The sequence below is a fragment of the Amia ocellicauda genome, chromosome 14 (genome assembly GCF_036373705.1).
Source record: "Amia ocellicauda isolate fAmiCal2 chromosome 14, fAmiCal2.hap1, whole genome shotgun sequence".
NCBI lineage: Eukaryota > Metazoa > Chordata > Actinopteri > Amiiformes > Amiidae > Amia > Amia ocellicauda.
In genome coordinates this window covers 8,691,728-8,705,168 of record NC_089863.1, presented here as the reverse complement: position 1 = coordinate 8,705,168, position 13,441 = coordinate 8,691,728, and the positions used below count along the sequence as shown (strand labels likewise).

The window sequence follows — 13,441 nt, the reverse complement described above, 5'->3', positions numbered from 1 at the left end:
AATCATGCTCTGAAACCAACCCATAGAGAACAAGGTGAAATCTGGATTAATGGCAAAGCACAGTCATAAACTGTCAACATAATCAAGCCCAGGTAGAAATATAGATGTCTAATTGTTCTGAGCACTCATCTTACATTTCATAAAGAAAAGCATTTAAATCTAAGCAACTGTTAGGTATATACTACGTATTCCGGTTATTTCACTGTAATGACAGAAATGAGAAGTTCAATTCTTTAGCACACTCACAGAAAACCATTTCTCTTTTTAAACAGTTAGTAGATAGCCAGTTTAGGCCTTCATCTTAGTTATTTCTAATAGCAAGAGTGCTTAAAATGATTCATTCAATTATATATCTTTGTTCCCCCTTTTTCTTACTGCTCTCATGAAATAACATTTTATTCAAGCAATAACAGGGTAGCCTAAATATACAACATATCTTAAAGTACAAGTCATCTGGAAGCTGTGTACGGTCTCAATGCATTTGATGCTGAGGATTAATTCAACTGAAAATGGTCAAAACAGTGGACTTTTATTGAATGTTAAATTTGACAGTGTCCTCTCTTAAGGAGCTGCTGTCTGGGGGCGTTGCTGCTTTGGGTGTGTCCAGTGCCATTTCAGATAAGAGAGGCTCTGCAGGACAAGCAGGATAGAGACCCGTCTCACAGACACCCTGCCTGCTCTGCATCTCCCTTTCCCCTCTCCACCGCTCACAGCTGAACGATACTCTGAATCTTACACAGAGCGCTCAGCTTCTGACGCTGATGGCAAGACCGGGCCTGGCTCCGAGCCTGAGGAAAGCCATGAGGTAATTCAAATTGATTTAATGTATATACTGTGAAATGTCAGATTGAAAGTGGATTATTTTCTTAATGTTTGTATTGTTTACGTATTTCATGTATTATTGTACAGTTTTCTGTTGACGAGTCCTACATCAACATGAATGTGAATTTCAATGTGAAGAGCACGTGTCATGCTCTGTAATGCAAGGGAGCAATGAGGGGCTGTAGAGACACTCATAAGAGGAGTAGATTTAACACTTTTTTTTATGAACTACTCATTTGTTCTAATTTTAATAGAATATGAAATGTAGTAGAAAGTTGTATCAGATCAGACCACTGGACAGAAACACCCCACCAAGACTGAGTTTTCATGCTTCTGCACTTGTGTTACAAGTCACCTACAAACTCTTGACAGAGTGGATGAGGGTCTACAGCAGAGGTTCCCCATCCTGCGGTTGTGACAAAGTCAGGGTGAGTTTTGTTTAATATGTTTTAAAATTATTATTATTATTATTATTATTATTATTATTATTATTATATTGTTATTTTATATATATTATTTTGTAAGTAAATATTAATATGTTTTTGCATTATTGTTACTATTATTATATAGTAGTTATTTGTATTTATTAATTTGTACTTAAAAATATGATAATTATGTCAAATTAAATCAAAAGTATAAACCACATTAATGTACATAGTAATACAACAGTAATACATATGATACAAAAAACATGTCTTAGCATTTTAGGGGTTGGAGGCTAATTGGACAATGTTAAAAAGGGGTTTTGAAGCCCTGGCCTACAGAGTCATTTTAAACCCCAGCGCACAGCATTGTCTAAGCCCTGCTACCCGCTCTCAATGCTGTTGTTGGCTCTGTACAAGTGTCTAAAAGTTGCATGAATAGATTAATAATACCCCTGTGCTACAGGTAAACCTGTAAGTTTACATCATACTTTGGACTATGTTGAGGGTGAGCCTATTTGTTTCTGTGTCTGTGAAATAAGCCATTTTACAAAACATAGAGTTTGTAGTTATTTTTCAGAGTTTCAGGGTTTAGTAGAATGGAGTTTCCTGTCATATAAATATGACATTGTGCTTATTTCAGTCTGCTGTGTGTGTTAAAGACTGATTGCATTTTCACTATGTAGTTTGCAGATTACTCCTAGACATTATATATATATATATATAATTTTACAAAACTTGAAATTTGCAGTAAAATACCTTTTGTGAATATTATATCCTTGCAATGTGGTCCCTATTTCTGTGTTTTGTATGTGTTTCTTGCTTGCAGTTGTCACCATGTATTTGTAGGTTTGAAAAATAAAGTATTTCCAAAGGAATAGAAACTTAAGTGTTTCTCACTTTATTTACAGTAGATACCTGATATACTTTGTTGCCAGAATCAGGCATAACTTTGAAAAAGAAGCCAACAGTGAAAGACTTAATAGAATATATATGGAATATGCTGGAAATGTAATGGAATGACATTACTCCGTACAGGTCAGTGTTTCTTTCTGTCCAATGTTGGTGTTGTGAACCAGAAATTAATTAATTATCTGTACAACATTTTTTGGAGTATCTTTTTTCTACTTCTGACTATGTTCCATGTTGTAAAATGCTTGTTTGTCACAATAAAAGTCACCATTGTGTGTGTGTGTTTGTGTATTTTATTAATTCTATACATTTGAGCACAAATTATATTATATATACATGTATATAATTTTATACATATGAGTACTCACAAATAGTGCTTCACTGAGTCTCTCTCTGTGCTTCACTAGTCTTTAGTGTCTATTGATAAATAAAACAAAAAATTTGTATTATTATATATGTGTGTGTGTGTGTGTGTGTTTGCATATATATGTATATATGTATATATACATATATGTATGTATGTGTAATGAAAATAAATGCAGTATATTCTTAAATATGATACATGTTAAGGCTATGTTTGAGCATTCACTAATGTAACAAATATAATTAACATAATGTAACAAAGTACAGGGCTGATCAAAATGTACAGATATAATTCTATACATTTCACTGTTGTTCGCTAAGAAAAGTGGTGTATTTGACTTTAGTGTCTTTTGATAAATATAAACTAAAGAGATATAGGCATGTGTGTTTATCTGTGTTTGCTTAAATATGTATGTAATGACATGCAATATATGTAAGTCTATACATTTCTTAATTGATTTTTTCTTACCTTTTTATTTTGCCAACACAGTATCATCCTAAGCCTTAATCATAAAACATATAAACTAAAAACACATGGACGTATGTCCATGTGGGTTCAAATCCCACTCTGGGTAAATATTCATTTTTCTTTTTTAATTTACTAAAACAGTATCATAAAACAATATAACCTTAAATATATAAAAAATGTATATTTTTCTTATTTTTTTAATTTACTAAAACAGTATAATCAAACATTATAATCTAAAATAAAATATATATGTGTATTTACAACTTTTATTTTTCTCAAATGTATACAATATAACCTAATATATATAAAATGTTTATTTTTTAATTTACTAAAACGAATCATTAAACATTATAACCTAAAATAAAATATATATATTTTTTCTTATTCTTTTTTATTTACTAAAACAGTATCATAAAACAATATAACCTAATATATATGTATTTAAAACTTTTATTTTTTAATTTACTAAAACAGTATCATACAACATTATAACCTAATATATATAGTCTCTTTTTATTTACTTAAACAGTATCATAAAACAATATAACCTAATATATAAGTATTTAAAACTTTTATTTTTTAATTTACTAAAACAGTATCATTAAACAATATAACCTAATATATATATATATATATAAAACTTATTTTTTAATTTACTAAAACAGGCTGCTGCCATCCAAGATGACCTATGACTTTACAAGATGGCCACCATCCAAGATGGCCGCTATTCAAGATGACCTATGACGTTACAAATGGCTGCCATCCAAGATGGCTGACAGGGAGGGTCACGGAAGGTGAGGTGGGCCTTCCCATCTATTGTACGTAGGGAGGGTGGGACTTCCGGCTGTCACTTTGACATAAAGAACCATTATCACTACTTAAGTCTTAATTTTAAAGTTAAATGTATAGTTTGGAAAGCCCATACTTAGGATTTAGCTAAACATTTAATCAAACGATGACTATTTATTTTTCAAAAATGGAAATTTAACATCTCTTTAAGTATTTGTTTATAAAAATGAAATATTTATTAATGTGGAAAAAACACACTTGAAAAAAGTGAATGCTGGTTTGCATTTGGTGCCCCATATCGTTCAGCCCTGATAGCCAGTAGAACAGTCAGATAAGAACCAGTTTTCACCAGTAATTTGGGCTTGATACATCATACAATCCCCCCTAATATTAAACATTACGTATGCCTTAATCGTCCCTGGTTTAGCCATATATGGGTTTTCCTAACGAGGTGTCAGGCAGAAACCGAACTTGCACTCATCACAGGACAGACATGTGGCCTCTTATCTTTCTCTCCTGTCTGGTCTGCATGAAAGTGCCTGTACTTTGTAACTTTTCTAAGACTGCTCTTGAGATCGCCTCTCATTTGTCGAAATTGTAGCCTGGTTTGTACAAAAGTGTAGTAGAAGTTTATTTGGTATGTGAGGAAATGCAGGTAACAGATGTGTATAATTCTTTATCTTCACCCATTCTTGTTGGCAGCAAATCATTAATTGGCTCCTAATTCTAAAGTTTTACTTTGAGCTTGAACCTTTGACCTTCCTTAAAAATGTATCAAACAGAGCAGAATTGCATGCAGATATACTGGCCACGTAATTTTTTTGAAATTGCTTTGATTTTGCTTTTTTGTTAAAAAAGTTAAATTGAATACATAATGATCATAATAATAATAATAATATGTGTTTTTCCATGAATGTATATACTATTGAATAAAATATGATAATTTGAACACTTGTTTTTGTGCTTTGGACCCTCATCTTTCTTTCTTCCTTTCTTTTGAAAAATAATAATCTCTGTGAAGCTTCTTGACTCAATTGACTCCTGAATTAGTGTCTTGTCCTCCATTTCTAGTTGTCTCTCAATCTCAGAGCGAGCCTCCTTTTACAGAAAGTGTTTCATTTGGTGTTGCAGGAGGAGTGAAATGCAGCCCTTTCCCCCGAGTGACTATCCCAGAACTTCGAGGACATGCAAGGTTCTCCATCCAAGACCCCTCAATAACCCTAGCCCACACATGGCCACGCTGTCTCCTTTATGCATTCCCACCGTTCCCCCTTCTCCTGGTGGTCCAGGAGAAGGTCAGGAGAGAACGAGCAACATTTCTGCTGATAGCCCCTTGGTGGTCTCGCAGATTCTGGTTCCCAGACCTAATCACCCTCCTCTATGGAGAGCCTTGGCAGCTCCCAGTGAGAGCAGACTTGTTGTCCCAGGTGCAGGGCATGCTTTGGCACCCCAAACCAGGCCTCCTCCAGCTCTGGGCCTGGACCCTGAGCAGCAGCGACTGATTGCCTGCGGTCTGTCAGACGCGGTAGTAGCCAGTATTCAGTCGGCGAGAGCTCCCTCTATGAGGTCGCAGTATTCTTACCGCTGGCGGACGTTTAGCACCTGGTGCTAAGCCAGCAGTCAAGACCCAATTCACTGTCCCATTGGGGTCATATTACAGTTTTTACAAGAGATGTTGCAACAGGGCAAGTCCCCGTCCAAGCTCTGGCGGCCATCTCCACATGTCATGTCCGGATTGATGGCGAGCCCCCTGGGTGTCATTTCCTGGCTGTGCAGTTTTTATTTACTTCACTGCCCACATGGCGTCTTGATGTATTGCTGGACGCACTTTTCCAAGCCCCATTTGAGCCACTGAACTGAGCTGAGCTGAAGCTGGTGTCAAGACTGCGTTTTTGCTGGCACTTACCTCTGGAAATCACGTGAGTGAGTTACACGCCCTGTCCGTATACCCACCGTGTGTTCGTTTTGTGGGAGATGGCTCCAGGGTCACGCTGCGGCCTAACCCTGCATTCCTCCTGAAAGTGCTGTCTCCATGCCATGTCAACAGGCCTATTGAGTTCATGGCTTTTCATTCTCCTCCCTTTGCTTCAAAGCAAGAGAGTCGACTTCACCCACTCTGCTCTGTGCGGGACCTCAGGTGCTATTTGGAACGCACTAAGGACATTCGAAGGGTCAGGCCAACTGTTTGTGTCTTATGGAGTGCGGACACAGGGCCAGGCGCTTTCAAAGCAGTGCCTCTCGCATTGGATTGTGGACACCATTACCATGGCCTATGAGTCCACCCAGGACCCCGGTGCCTGAACACCTGGTGGCCCACTCGACTCGAGGCTTAGCCACATCTTGGGCCCTTTTTCAAGGCGCCCCCTTGGCAGACATTTCTGTGGCTGCAGCTTGGGCTTCGCCACTTACATTTGCCCGGTTCTATAGTCCCTTCCATTGGGAACCCAGTCTTGGCTGCAGTCGAGCCGTAGTAGCCTATGGCATTTTTCCTCTCCCAGTCTGCCCCTGTTAAGTGCATCCTGAGGGAGCTAATGAACCGTGTCTTCCCTTCCACCGGACTATGCCTTCCAGTCGAGCACCCATGCGAGCTGCTTCTGGATTTACTGACAGCCCTGTGCAGGTCTGTGGCCCGCTCTGGCTGTGTATGCCATGGAGCAAGGGGACCGCTGTTGTTGTACTCCAGCAGAAACAAAATGCACATTGACAAAGATTTCCAGTTGTTCTATGTGCTTGGCTTTAGTACCTTAACAGTCGATCTGTTTAGTAAATGAACTTTGGAAATTTGAGCATCAATTAGTAAAATACATATTTTAGCCAGTTTAAAATGAGAAAAAATTACTTAAATACTAACCAGAGCCTTAGAGATGTCACACTAAGCAACATGCAATAATATATTAAAAACTTACATTTTCTTGAACCTTTCTTCTTGACTACTAACCACTCTGTTCTATAATGTTTTCCATAACAAAAAACACATATTGAATGTATTTCAATATCTGTGATGATTTGCATCTGTTTCATGATTGATCAGTACATAATCACAAATTCTAAATTCCAGGGAACAATTATAATTGTCAAAAAATAATAAACACACTCACACCAAAATGTATAAGGTGCCAGTCAAAAATAGATAAGTCAAAATATAGAACTCGCACACTTAATAAAACTCCAAAACCACAGCCATATTATAATCTACAGATGGGTGACAAATTAAAGGAAAAACCTGAATAAATGAGTGGAGGAACATAACGAATGCAGATGCCTCCAAACAGGTGCACTGCATGATACAATTAAGCAATTAACATCCTATCATGCTCTATGACATGATTAATAATGCTGTGCAGGCCCAGTTGACCTTGATTTTGGATCAAGATGGCAAGAGGAAAGGATCTAAGTGACTTTGAAAGAGGGGTCATTACTGGGGAACGAATGGCAGGAGCTTCAGTCAAAAAGACGCTCAACTGGCTCATATTCTGGACAAGTGGGCGAGTGCATGTGTGGTGACACCAAGAGAACAGTACAGGCCGGACTGCTGGACCCCTACAGTGAGGGGGTTCGGAGGCTCTGTTATGCTGCAGGGAGTATTTTCCTGGCATTGTTTGAGTCCACTTGTGCCCATAGAGGGAAGGGTCACTGCAAATCATGACAGAGTTATTCTGAGTGATCACCTTTATCCTATGGTGAAACATTTCTATCCTAATGGGAGTGGTCTCTTCCAGGATGACAATGCCCCCATCCACAGGGCACGAGTCCTCAGTGATTTCTTATCCATTATGTTATAAGACTGTGGGTTAACGTACATCATGGTTTCATAGCAGGGCTCGCAAAATTTTAAAATCTCTGGTAGCCCTTCGGGCAGGCACTCTTCAGATTTTGGTAGCCCGAAATGAATTTTACTAGCCCAAATAACAAAAGTTTTATGAATGAATGTGACCAAAATTTTCTGTGCTGCCTGGCAGAACATAAGAACATAAGAAAGTTTACAAACGAGAGGAGTCAATTCGACCCATCATGCTCGTTTGGTGTCCATTAATATATAAGTGATCTAAGGATCCTATCCAGTCTATTTTAAAATTTTTCCAAACTTTCAGCTTCTACCACATCGCTGTGGAGTTTATTCCAGATTGTGACGACTATCTGTGTAAAGAAGTGTCTCCTGTTTTCTGTCTTGAATACCTTGAAGCCCAATTTCCATTTGTGTCCCCGGGTGCGTGTGTCCCTGCTGATCTGGAAAAGCTCCTCTGGTTTGATGTGGTCGATGCCTTTCATGATTATGAAGACTTGGATCAAGTCCCCACGTAGTCTCCTCTGTTCCAGGGTGAAAAGGTTCAGGTCCTCAGTCTCTCAGTAGGACTTTCCCTTCAGACCTGGAATAAGTCTGGTTGCTCTCCTCTGAACTGCCTCTAGAGCAGCGATATCTTTCTTGAAGTGTGGAGCCCAGAACTGCACACAGTATCCAGATGAGCTCTAACTAGTGCATTGTACAGTCTGAACATCACTGCCCTTGTTCTCAATTCTACACTTTTGACAATATACCCTAACATCCTGTTTGCCTTTTTTATTGCTTCCCCACATTGTTTGGATGGAGAAAGTGAGGAGTCCACATAGACTCCAAGGTCTTTCTCATGCGTTACTTCATCTAGTTCTATTCCTCCCATAGTGCAATTATAGTGGACATTTTTGTTACCTGCGTGTATTACCTTGCACTTGTCCACATTGAATTTCCCCCCTGCACTCTTACCGGAGAAAACACCGCCCGCCTACCCCCCCCGTGCTCTTATCGGGGAAAACACCATCAGCACCAAACCCCCCCCCCCCCTGCTCTTACCGGAGGAAACCCCGCCCCCGCACCGCACTTGCTCGTTGCTCTGGTCACCGACTTTTAGCAAAGAAATCGGTCCGAGGCCGGACCTCATTGCGTGCCGCTGCGCAGTCGATACATGGCTTGAAGCTCAACTTCACTGCGGACCAATCTGCATGATCAAAAACTTCCACGATCATATTGTTCCTTAAAATAACAAGACAAGACAGTGAATAACGTTAATCAAGGGAGGAATTTGATTATACTATTTCAGAGAGCACGTTGGGCAGGCCGGTGATGCATTTTGGTAGCCCGACTGGAAAACACTATAGGCCCGGGACGTCGGGCTAGCGATTTTGCGAGTCTTGCATAGATATGTAGATAGATCGCTCGATTTATTCTGCATAGACAAATAAATGTGCATAAAAAAACCTGGCCAAAGAAAAAATATTAAATGTATTGCTAGATTATGTTATGTAGGACAATATGTGGAAAAACTGGGACAAATGGCTACCTAGCAGAGATGGGTGACTTGAGTCATATGACTTGACTCAAGTCAGATTTGAGTTAGCTTAGCTGCCTTTGACTTTGACGATTTGGGAATGACTCAACTTGGACTTGGGGTGGATGACTTGGGTAGAGACCTTCAATTTGTTTTTATAGTATATATATTTTGTGCTAATATATATATTTTACTCTGAACGGCCAAAACAAAGAATAAAAAAAATACATTAATAAAATGTGCTAAAGCCGACGATATGATGATGTTAGTTAGTTTTAAAAGTTGGCGTTGAGGACAGAAGTGAACCCCAAGTTTATTAAAGTATATTTATACACTGATCACAACAGGACGATATTGCGTACAATGCAGAAATTAGTCAGTAAGTTAAAACATAAAATACATTAATGTGTATAGTTCATAGCTTAAAAAAAGAAAGGAAAAAAAAATAGAAAATCAGGAAGAAATAAATCAGAAAATTCTAAATAATAAAACAGATAAGTCCTAGTTAGCTCACTTTATAACTACATAGTTAACATTGGGTAATTATCCAACCACTCACATAAAGCGAGGTAATGACTCCCATTAACACATTTGAGGTAACCAGTGTTGTTTCTCACAGGTAGAGTTTGTATTAATTGACATTGTAACTAGCTGATTTTCACTGTAGGGTCTGGGGGGTTTCACTGGGGGTCTGTAGCTACTGCAAGGTCAGATAGAGGGATAAACGTCTCCCTGACTTCTTAGGGGGTCGGATCTCTGAACCTTACAACTCAACATCAATACCAGCCAAGCTCAACCAAAAAACTAGACTCTTAAAATACTTTTTATTATTCATTTCATCAGGTGCCAGGAACATCACAACATCGCTTGTGCCTCCATTTCTCCCAGGTGTGTATAATTAAATATGCTTCATTTCTACTCCCCTTGCAACTTCAGGATTTTATTCTTCTTTTTTGCCATAAGTACAAACCTGTTACCCCTGGTATCTTTTTGATATTAATCAATGACAGGTGAGATGACTCAACAGAACATGAGACATATTGGCTTTATCACTCATTATGGAAGAAAAACTGCAAGACATCAGCCATTGTAAAATTAACAGTAAAGAAAGTGTTGTGCTATTCTTTTGGTCTGTTCTCAGACTCCAACAACCACCTGACATGATTTAACTCACAAATATACCTGTTTACACTCCAGTTTGATCATCCATGCAGACTTTGCAAACAAAGGCAGGGAAATTAATTTGACTAAGGAAAGTTTCTTGTAAATTACAAAAAATTGTCCATTCAAATCTACAGGCTACAATGCTTCTTGCCTATTCAAATGTCTGAGGCTGCCATCAGCCTAAACTCCTTCTAAAAGCTTATCATTGTCCCAACGTTATGGATCACAAGGCAAAGAGAATAGCTAAAATGCCCATTCAAATGAAATATAAGCACATTAACGGGAGCAAATTCTGTATAACTTTCAGGTCTAGACCTGAAATCCACACATTGACCCACATGCAAATTGCAAATTATGGAGTTGTGCCCAAGTACGTTTTGATGTACGGTTTCTTCAGCTTTCCTTTTCTTTTTATATATCCAAACTGTTATCCACTTAATAGATTCAATTACTGGGATTAATTTGACGAAGTTAACATGTTTTGAAGGTGGTCAGTGACTGATGATTGATAGGGACTGATGTTTCTTTAACAATCTACCAATATCTCTTAGAGATCCATATACAGTGAGGGAAAAAAGTATTTGATCCCCTGCTGATTTTGTATGTTTGCCCACTGACAAAGAAATGATCAGTCTATAATTTTAATGGTAGGTGTATTTTAACAGTGAGAGACAGAATAACAACAAAAAATTCCAGAAAAACGCATTTCAAAAAAGTTATAAATTGATTTGCATATTATTGAGGGAAATAAGTATTTGACCCCTTCGACTTAGTCCTTGGTGGCAAAACCCTTGTTGGCAATCACAGAGGTCAGACGTTTCTTGTAACAATTTGACTTGTTCAGTCCAGTTCACTTACCTTCACAGGGGAATGAACTGTTGGTTAGCTTGACTCCCTTGGGGGGACGGTAGCCACTTTCGCAGGAACACTTATAACTTCCAGCGGTGTTATTACACTGTGCATATGGACCACAGACAGAGGGGTCTTGACACTCATCGATGTCTGCAGAGAATCAAGACCATTATCACTCTGTGCGAGGGCCAGTGCTTCAGTTTTACCAAACTGCATGGCACTCAGTTGAGTCGAAGAGTCTAAAGTTGCTAACGCTGCACCAGGTATCTGTCTAACTAGCTGTAGTTCAGTTTAGATTAAACACGAACCTAGAAATCATTCAAATGTTCCACTCGTGATCTCTTTTCATATTTTAATTACAACCTGGAGTGGATGAAATACATTATTATCTTTAAGTAATTAACTGATCACACTATTCCAGGAAAGAAAAATAAGATCATTGAAAATATAATCTCTTTGTAAATCATTGCTGAGGCTATAGCATGAAATCACATTTCCCTTACAGAATATTTACATATTTCAAGTTCTTAACAGAGAATTATAACTTACAATTTTAGTTTACAAAGTGTTAATGACATGCCACTAGTGATAAGATAAAAAAGGTTACTATGTGATATATCCAGATTTGTATTATATTGCTAAGGAGACACCCCTGTCCAGGGCAATCTTAGAATTGTTACAATACATCACATTATTTTAACAGACAATTGCCCAGTTATACAGCTGGGTTTTTACTGGAGCAATCTATGTACAGTACCTTGCTCAAGGGTACAACAGCAGTGTCACCCACCTGGGATTGAAACCACAAACCTCTGCTCAGGAGTCCAGAGACCTGCCCACTACTCTGCAATGGAATTGTTTAATCTTAACCTAGTGTCAATTATTACAGGGATAAGCCACACTTTTTTGGAGAGAAACAAAGTGTTTGACTGGTTTAAAAAGAGTCCTGAGTAGCACTCCTGAGTGGTTTGACTTCCATTCTTTAGATAAACAAGTCTTCTCTTTCAAATCATGAGAACTACTTACATGACAAAACAAGTCTTACTGTCACATTGGATTTTGTTTGCTTCTGTTGTTGAGACCTTGAATCCAGTATCACTGGGGCAGAGATAACTCCCAAATGTATTGATACATTGTGCATGTGGCACACAGATGGATAGAGCACACTCATTAATATCTGTCAGAGAATCACAGTTGTGCATCAGAAGGTGTTTATTTTTTATCTGGAGTTCAACTCATTCAACTTCCACACCTTTTAAAATATCTTTTACTTACTTGTTTAATCATCTCAAAACAATTCTTAATTGCAAGTCCTGTTTAACTGCTTTTGTTCAGAAACATCTGGACAAGTGTTGATCAAAGTGGAGGAAAACACAAGTCACTTTATTTGAATTTCATCAAAGTTATAATTTTTAGTCAGTCAATCAGCATAATCAGTGAAACCTTTAGTAGCATCACTAGTGTTTGTAGGAAGTTAAAGTAAGACTAAACATTAACATCTAAATAACACTAATATATTTATCCTATATAATGAGAAAGCTCATTTGTTTCAATTCAGAACAATACAATGTTTTCCTGTGATTGACAGAAGGACTAAGTATTAAGAAGAATCAGAAGACAATGTGAGTTGACATGAAGTTATTGCACATATTATAGCTTTTTAAGACAACCTGAATTCTGTTCCAGCAGATATTGTTTTGTGATCGTTGCTCTTTGTCAGAAGCAAATATCAGTGCAAAAGTCTAACTGTATAATTAGTTGATCTGTGAATGCATTCCATCATTTTGCTCAGATATGAAGTTATGAATCATTATAAATATGTACGTGAAGTTTGTGTTCCTTTGATATTATTTAGTATGTAGCTTTAATCAAAATGTTATGTAGGAAACGGCCATCTTCAAATAACACAATAACACTTATTTTGAAAATGTAGGTTTTCATTATTACTATAATAACATTATTAGTCCAGGGTGTTACAATATACCAAATTGTACCCGTTTATACAGCTGGGTATTAACTGGAGCAAATATGTCATTGAGTAAGTCATTTATTTTCTATATCTGCTCAGTGCCTATATGTTTGCATTACTTTCAAACTTACCATTGTGTTTGCAGGTGTGCAAGACATGAAATGACGCAAATGTCAGCACTTGTGATCGTAATGTAAATGTAATTAGGAGTATGAGATTAGATTAGAAACTATAAAACATAATATTGTGTGGCCTACGTCTATATACATGGTTGTAAAGTCTTGTAATAAACAGATATGATTATAGCTGTAACCTAATGTACTACCTTGATCCCATCTGAACAATTAGAGTACTGTAGTGCCTCCTAGTGGTGTCC

The 13,441-nt window shown here is 37.7% G+C and overlaps 1 long non-coding RNA gene across 1 annotated transcript; it reads left to right on the top strand.

Annotated features, from left to right (window-relative positions):
- Positions 1 to 664: 664 nt before the first annotated feature.
- Positions 665 to 4,650, top strand: LOC136768565 (uncharacterized). The gene is made up of 4 exons (XR_010821993.1): positions 665 to 805; positions 1,174 to 1,250; positions 2,156 to 2,282; positions 3,654 to 4,650. It is a non-coding gene; the product is annotated as an uncharacterized LOC136768565 (long non-coding RNA).
- Positions 4,651 to 13,441: the final 8,791 nt, after the last annotated feature.